At 39.1% G+C, this 8,033-nt stretch overlaps 1 protein-coding gene and 1 pseudogene across 2 annotated transcripts in view; one reads left to right on the top strand and one right to left on the bottom strand.

Annotated features, from left to right (window-relative positions):
* Positions 1-1,089: 1,089 nt before the first annotated feature.
* Positions 1,090-7,624, bottom strand: LOC147916505 (uncharacterized; annotated as a pseudogene). The gene is made up of 5 exons (XR_015552973.1): positions 7,564-7,624; positions 6,587-7,447; positions 5,910-6,047; positions 2,081-4,053; positions 1,090-1,289 (listed from the first exon to the last, which is right to left on the bottom strand). The product of XR_015552973.1 is annotated as an uncharacterized LOC147916505 (transcript).
* Positions 7,123-8,033, top strand: part of SNCA (synuclein alpha) — a 119,441-nt gene continuing 118,530 nt past the window's right edge. Inside the window, exon 1 of the mRNA XM_087434592.1 lies at positions 7,123-7,188. The gene's annotated coding sequence lies outside the window, so the exon portion shown is untranslated. The remainder of the gene's footprint in view (positions 7,189-8,033) is intronic.

Raw genomic sequence — 8,033 nt, 5'->3', positions numbered from 1 at the left:
TGCTTAGGAAGAAAGAATATGGAGACAGCACGCCTCATCGTTTACCAATTGTGTCATACGTCACATAGAGAGTAAGTGGCCTTAGATAAGAGCCTGATCAGAAATTCAACTTGGAAAATTACTAAGGTAAAAACTTTTTATGGAGAATCCAGGAGAATTCTTACAATTGTATAAAACAACATAAAATACATTTCTTTGAGTGTATGACATTATTTTCTTAGAATATACTTCTAGAAGTGAAATTGCTCAGTCAACAGGTATGGACATCTCAAATGTCTTTGATACATATTTTCAAATGTTCTTTTAGAAAAGGTAATTTTTAATAAGAGACACAACAGGTTATATCATGTTTCTGAACACTGATATTTTATATTTTTTCTTTTTTCTTATAGGCATTTACTTAGTTTTCTTTAATGAGTGTATACTATTTGTGTAACAACAAAAGATAAGGGAGAATTATTTTTATAGAATATCATTTCAGTCTGTCCTGTCATAGAAATCCACTTTGACTTTCAACATATCTTGAGAGTGTTATTTTAACTATTTAAATGTTCCCTAAAAGTTAAGACTGTAATCCAAGATGATTAAGGAGATTGAACTCTCATTTAATTGATTGTTGCTGTAGACACTCACGCAGAGAAAAACTAAGCCATTAAACACAAGTTCCTTTTACATTTGAAAAGACTTGGCAATTTATTTCACTACTATACTTTCTTTACCGTACATGCCATTTGCATTATGTGTATGTGTGTGTATTATATTCTTTTGTCTACATCTTGATGATCTTGTAGGTATATGCTATTTCCTTACTTGAAAATCTGCTGCACACATTTGAGTAACATCGGTGAGATTTTTCATATGAATCAGTTTTTCCTTTTGATGATTACATTATGTGAAGATGTTTGAATGCTAATTTTTCTTTGTTATACATGTATTTAAAGACATATCTGTGAAACGTCTAGTTAGATTTCCTATAGGAATTAGAGATTTACATACTTAAACAGATCTATTTCTGCACTTTAAATTTTGATAATGTAACATAAAAATATACAACTTTATTTTATTTTTTAAAATTTTTATTTTTGGTGAGGAAGATTAGCCCTGAGCTAACATCTGTTGCAAATCCTTCTCTTTTTTGCTGAAGAAGATTGGCCCTTGGCTAACATCCATGCCCATCTTCCTCTATACAACTTTACTTTTTAACCATTCTCAAATCTTTAATAGCCACTACTATCAAAAAATCCTTCTTGTTGGTAATCTGATTACTTGGAGTTTCTTCTCATTCTGATCTAAAAACAAAAAACAAGTTTTAGTCCAATATTTTAACGAGGAAAGTTAAAGAGAATTTAAATAGAAATGGACTCAGAAAAGAATCCATGAGACTTAAAGAATGATCATTGTTTACCATAGAGAAGTTGATTTAAGAGGAACTTATTCATAATAATTAAATATATATGAAGAATTATTAGGCTGAGTATATGGATAAGCTTTTCCCCACTCTTGTGAAGACAATGGAAGAGAAATTGAACTCATGATGCTTAAAAAGTTAAAAATAAAAATAAATTAAAAATAGATGATTGATTAAATACATGATACCTTGTAGTGTTTTTTAGTCAAAATGATGTTACAAATCTGTATTTATTGACAAGGATATGTTTTGATGTTATTTATCAAGTAACCATTAAGAAATAATTTCTTCTTTGACTAATTTCCTTTTCTTAATCTCTTAATATAAATTTATAATTTTAGGTGGGATAACAAGCTTTCAAAACACTAATGAAGCACTTTTTTATATAGCATTGAAGAAAATTTCTTAAATGCCACTTCATGCTGTCAAATTATCTACAGAGGAAATTATATTAGATGCCTGGATAATTTTGTTATTGTAAGAAACATGCTCATTTTATTAATTTCTCTGTTTATGAAGGCATTATAACTTTCTTTCAAAACACTACACAAAACATAAATTCCCCTGAAATAGTTTTTCCTCCATTTATTTCCTGTCTCTTTGAACACAAATGGGCTGAAAAGTGGAAGTAGATCTGTCACTGTCTTATCAGTCTGTCCATTCTTCACTCACCTGGAAGATTAGAGGCTGAGTTTATCTCTAAATTGGATATTCGTTCTGAAGCCTTTCAAAGCTGCTGTCACAACAAGTCTGGTAAACTTGGAACACCATTTGTTGTATCATTTAATTTTTCTCCCTTGGCAAATCAACATAACTCATACATAGCTCCACTACCGCCACTTTGAAGAAACCACGTCCAAAGAATGTAAAACTGTCAGTAAAGATAGTGAAATGTTAATTCTATCACTATTACTATATTTCTTCACCTGCTGAAGCAAATTGCTGTGAGTGATGTTGTTATTGCAATCCACACATTAAGGAGAGAAAAGAGACATTGGCAGATTTTTAAATGAACGACCCCTATCAACACTCCCTAACTACCCCCATCCTGTGTCCCCACAACTTCCATCCCTGGTTGGAAATTTTTTACTTAGCATAGTAAGCTAAAGTTATTGATGGGGAGGCATCGGATACTAGAGGTGTGTTAACAGTGGGACGGGAGGTTGTTGAGGGCTGGGAATAATGTTTAAAACTACTGTAAGGAAAAAAGTGTTTCCTAGGGCACCCTAAAACATGGGGGCTAGATATTAATAATGGGTACTTGTATTGAGAGATTCCACTGTGCTTGGTTCTTTACTAAGAACCATATTATTTATTCCTTACAACAACCACACAATACAAATAAAATATCACCCCCATTTTATAGATGAGAAGACTAGAGATTAGAGAGGTTGGATGCTTGCTCTCAGTAACTGCTACCAAGTAGTAGAGCCTTGTTAAGTCCCTGCATTTAACTTCTACCCAGTACCCCAACTCTCAGAAGTCTCCCACGCTCACCAGGGTTTAGTGCATTTTTTGAGCTCGTAAATATGTTTTTCCTTCTAATACTAAAGTCATTTGAATGTTTTAGATCCTAAAACATTTAAATATCTTTTGTATCTGGCTTTAAAGTCTTTCACCTTGGAATCTTGCATTATCTTCATATTCTTAGTACCACAAAAACCACAGGGATATTTAAAATGATATCCAATTGAATTTCACATATTTCACATTACATACTTCTTGTAGTCACAATATATAGTCATTCTACATTGTTGAGACTATACTACAGTATTAGTAAATATGATAAATTACTTTGTGCTGGAATAAATGTCTATTATTTTTTCTGCCTATAGTATTGTAGAAACAATATGAAGTGCCCATAGGGTCAAATTAGAGAATATTCTTTGAAAACAATACTCCCTCTTCATTGCTCTTCATTTCTCTTTGGGGTAACCCTATTGCCCTGTTTCAAGCTTAACTGCTTTCCAAAATCATACACAATGCTATCCCAACTGTGCATTAAGCTTTCCCTTCTGTGTCCATTATGAAAGTACAAGAGAAGCCTACGAAGATCTCTCTACCGCATGTTTCTCATACATTTGCAGAAGATGAGAGGAAGGTTCAGATAGAGAACAAGAAACAGGTGGCCCAAGAATCAACATTGCCCCTTGTGTTCACAACGAATACGGAATATTATCCAAAGATAGTAAAGATTGTATTTTCCTCACTTAAACACATTAAATCAGTTCTTCCCCTCTCTTAAATCACTTGGTCATGGACAGCTTCATTATTTTTCACACCATTCCGTTCTGCAGCAGAAGCTTACCGCATGGCACGCGTCAAAAATCAATTATTTTACGGAGAAGAAAGACAAAGACGCATTTCATAGAATGTTAATCATGCATTTCATAGAATGTTAATCTATAGCTAAATTACTATTTTAAACCCAGATAAAACGATAGTATTGAAGAGCAGCAAAATATGTATATTTCATTTATCAAAATGAAAACCAAACATGTATATAGCAATTATTAACAAAATGTGAACATCAGTAATACTTCCCAGTAAGTTATTCTTCCATCCTCCTCGTGAGGTACAGGCCATTCAATGAGATTAAACTTCAAAGTCATATTCAGAGGATTAAAACTGTACTCAAGGCCATGCTGTCAATCAATGATGACAAGAAAAAAAATATTTATTAACTTCCAATTCCCTTCTTTGTTCTTGAGTAGTTCTGTCTCCTTAAGAATACAGAGCTAAGAAACTGCAGGTAGAACATAAGAAATGTTGCTATTAATACTATCAGTAATTAAAAGTTTATTGAATGCTTGTTGTGTGCAAGGCACTTTGAGGTGTGAAAAGAAGAGTAAAACAGAATTATAATTCAAAATGACAAAAGTTGTTTCACAATTCTTTCTTTTTTTTTGGATGGTGAGAAATCATCTTCCCCTACTGAGAATTACCAATATAGAAAAGGCAAAATTTCAAATATGAATGTACTGTTTTATAATAACATAAATTCTTCATTTTCATTGTCACATCCAAATTCGAAAACTATTTCTAATACAACTGGGTCCCACTTTTTCCCTCTCATCCTATACTACACCCAATCAGTAAGGTTCCAGAGAGTAACCGCCAATTCAGAAGACAATTGTGCCTTTTGGAACAGTTCCTGCTAGATTATCTCAGCTCTGCCACTCAAGAGCTGTTATCAAAATTCTTTGAGCCTCAGATTCCCTGTCTATAAAAGATACCTAATAAAACTTATCTTACCCACTTGTTGTGATTAAATGGTATAGTACATTAGTCCTTTACCAAGCGTAAAGGTGTGGAATTGTGCAATGCTATAAGAAGCACAAAAAGTAACAACCGCTTCAAAATAAGTCTCTCTTTGGTCTGCAGTGGGGCTTAAAATATCTGTCCTTTTATTTGCCCCTTTGATTTAAAGCACTAGGTCTCAAGAAGGTCTCTGTTAAACTATAAATATGTTACATGAAATAATTAAATAATTGTCATAATAATCTATCAAGGTACATATTTGTGACGGGTCACAGAGGAAAACATTTGTTATTAGTAGCAATAAAAAGAAACAAACTACTGATACATGCAGCAACATGAATGAACTTCACAAATATTATGCTGAGTGAAAGAAGCCAGACAGATACGAGAAAAGTTCATACTATATGATTCCATTTTTATGAAATTCTAGAATATGCACAACTACGACAGCACAAGGGAACTTTCAGGGATGATGAAAACGTTCTAGATCTTCAGAATGGTGTGGGTTACACTGTTGCACGGATTTTTCAAAACTCGTTTAAAAGAACACTTATGATCTAAGTATTTTACTATACATAAATTATATTTCAATTTTTAAAAGGACCATCTAAAAGTTATTGTCATTATTTTAAAATAGTTCTTATGTTTTACGGATGCATGCCTAAATATTTGCAGATGAAAAGATATATGTAGTTCTTGGGATTTAGTGAAAAAGAATGGAGAGAGGGCAGTGATAAGAAATGGGGAATGGGTGGGCATATAGATAAGACATGATCAGCCATACATTAAAAAATCATGGATGTTAAGTGACATTCACATGAGAGTCCTTTACTCTCTACTTTTGGATATGTTTGAACATTTTCCATAATAAAAAGTTGAACAGAGAGGGGTCATCTTGGTTCCTCTCCTTTTACAAAGAAAACGGAACAGGAGGACATAACTTGTTCAAGGTCTCAAAGCCAGACAGCAAACCAGCTCCCAGTTTAACCTTCTTCCTCTGATCCCAAGGAAACAAAATACAGTCTGAGCATTTTGGAAAGGCTACTTGTAAAAAGGGCAGACAATAGTGCAAGGAGTTGTTAAGCAATATAGACAGTTGCTTTCTGCCCCTTTTGGTTTCAAACGGTTTTGTAGATTTAAATTGCATTTTACTCAAATTTCAGAACCCAAGTGAGTGCAAGGATCAGGGACAACATTTTTTTTCCTAAGAAAAATAAACACAAAACAAATGAAAACATACAGCAAAGACTTGTTTTTCCCTTCCAGGGCTAAAATCATCCTCCCAATCCAGGCAAAGAAAGCAAAGGCATTCTGTTAGAGGGAGGAGCTTGGTTCTCCATTCTGGTGTGATCCAGGAACAGCTGTTTTCCCTCCAGCTCTGAAAGAGGTGAAAATATGTTAAGCAATGCAAAAATTTTCTTGAAGCCCGCGCGCGCGTTTGCCCGTATGTCTGTGTGTGGGATGGGGTTAGGTGTCAGCTCCGAGGGCAACGTGAATCAGAAGTCAGAAAGGTGAGCGGTGTGTAGAATCTCCCTTTCAAAAGGGATGGAAGAAGGAATTGGATATGACGGTTCGGGAAAATAAACCACGCTGGATTTGTCTCCTCCATCCAGGCACTTGAATATGAAAAGTAAATTCCGTTTCGAGAAGGAAAAGCTGTATATAGCTGCTTGGTTTCGACGGCTGGGGAATATTTATTCCTTGTTCCGCTGATGGGAAAAATCGCCGTCTGGCAGCCGCTGATTGGTGGAAAAGAAAATGGTGATAGTGGGGTGGGAAGAGGATTTGACGAGCCTCCTCCTGCCTTCTCAACCTGTAACTCATCCTTGCTACTCTCCTCCCCACCCGCGGGACCCCGTCGGGATCATGAGAGGTTAAGAGCAAACGAAAATCTGGCAGATATTTAAACAAAAGCACCTTTAACGTTGTCTCCTACGACCATTAATCAAATTTCAGCGATCCGAGGGAAACGTGCTCTTGGCGATGCCGATGTGAGCATCCTTCCTGAGCTGCCTGCCGTCTTCAGCAGCTCCCCGAGAGACTGGCTCTATCTTTGGCGGTCCATCCCTCAGGCCCCCACTCCCCCAGGTTGGCTCTGACGTGGGGGTCCCCGTGAGGAACCAGAGGGAAAGGCGGAGACAGGGAAGGAGGGGGGATGGGAAAGAGAGAGCCATCAGCCCAAGCCTAACCGCTCCCGATCCCCGCAAGAGTCCCCGTGACCCTGAACTTGCAGTGAAGCGCAAGACACCCCATTTCCCGCCTCCCAGGACCAGGCGGGCGGCTGGAGTTGGAGGTACAGCCTTCTCCCCACCCCCTCCCCATCCGAGAAGAGGAGTGAAGTGCACGCGGCAGGGAAAGCAGCGAGCGCCGGGCGAGGGGCGGGGAGAGGCGCTGACAAATCAGCTGCGGGGGCGGCGAGCGGAGGAGCGGGAGGAGGAGGAAGGGGAGGAGGAGGACCACGACGACGGGAAGGGGACCCGAGAGGGGGCGAGCGACCGAGCGCGGCGACGCGGGGTGAGGTGTGTGCTGGTCTTAGAGCAGACCCGGGGACCGAGCCTTGCCCTTAGCATCCTTCGCGCTCTCTCCCCGCCTTCCCCTCCCACCCTCTGTCTCTTTCTCTCGGATCCTCCCGTGCGGGGGACGAGGAGTGGCAATTCGACGACAGTTCGCGGGTTCGCCTCCCACGCCCCCAGCCTCTCCTTGCCGGGTTGTGCTGACAGCAGCCTCCTCTGGGGACAATCCCTCTCCTGGTACCGCCTCCGCCCTTCCTGTCCGCTCCTTATCCTCCCTCTTCCCATTTAAATAATATTTGGAAATTGTTTAAATTTGTTTTTAAAGAGGGGGGTGGGGTGGGGAATCGGAGTTCTGAGGAGCGGAGCGACTCAGGTAAGTACCTGTGGATCTAAACTGGCAGCTTTGGAAATCCTGGAGAAAACCTGGTGGGAGAGGAGTCATTGTGGACGCCTGGGGGCGGGGGTGGGGTGGGGGGAGGGGGCTGCAGTGAGGACCCGCTGTGTCAAGCCTCGCAGGTGGAGGAGGTTCTTATCCCTTTGGTGAGCTTGAGGAAAGTAAGTTGCCCTGGCTTTCCTCCTGTTCCGATATTTCACTCTTCTCGTCCTCAGAGGCTGAGAGGTCAGGCTTCTCCCGGATACGCTTTTCCTTTGGGAAACGCGAGGATGCTAGATGGAGCGAGAGCGTCCAACTTTTATTTCTCTCTTACTTGAAATCCCAGTCCGCCCTCTCGGTTCTCTTTGTAAAGTAAACAAGCTGTGTTTAGCAGATAATTAAATGGAAGTGCAGAGAGGGCAAGTCAACAGGTGGTAAGGGGTTAACAGGTGCAGGTTCGCGTGGGTAGCGGGTTCAC

Source organism: Ceratotherium simum, chromosome 8 (assembly GCF_057802395.1).
Source record: "Ceratotherium simum simum isolate JZ-2026a chromosome 8, ASM5780239v1, whole genome shotgun sequence".
Lineage (NCBI taxonomy): Eukaryota > Metazoa > Chordata > Mammalia > Perissodactyla > Rhinocerotidae > Ceratotherium > Ceratotherium simum.
Note: the sequence above shows the minus strand (reverse complement) of the source record. Positions and strands in the feature narration are given on the sequence as shown.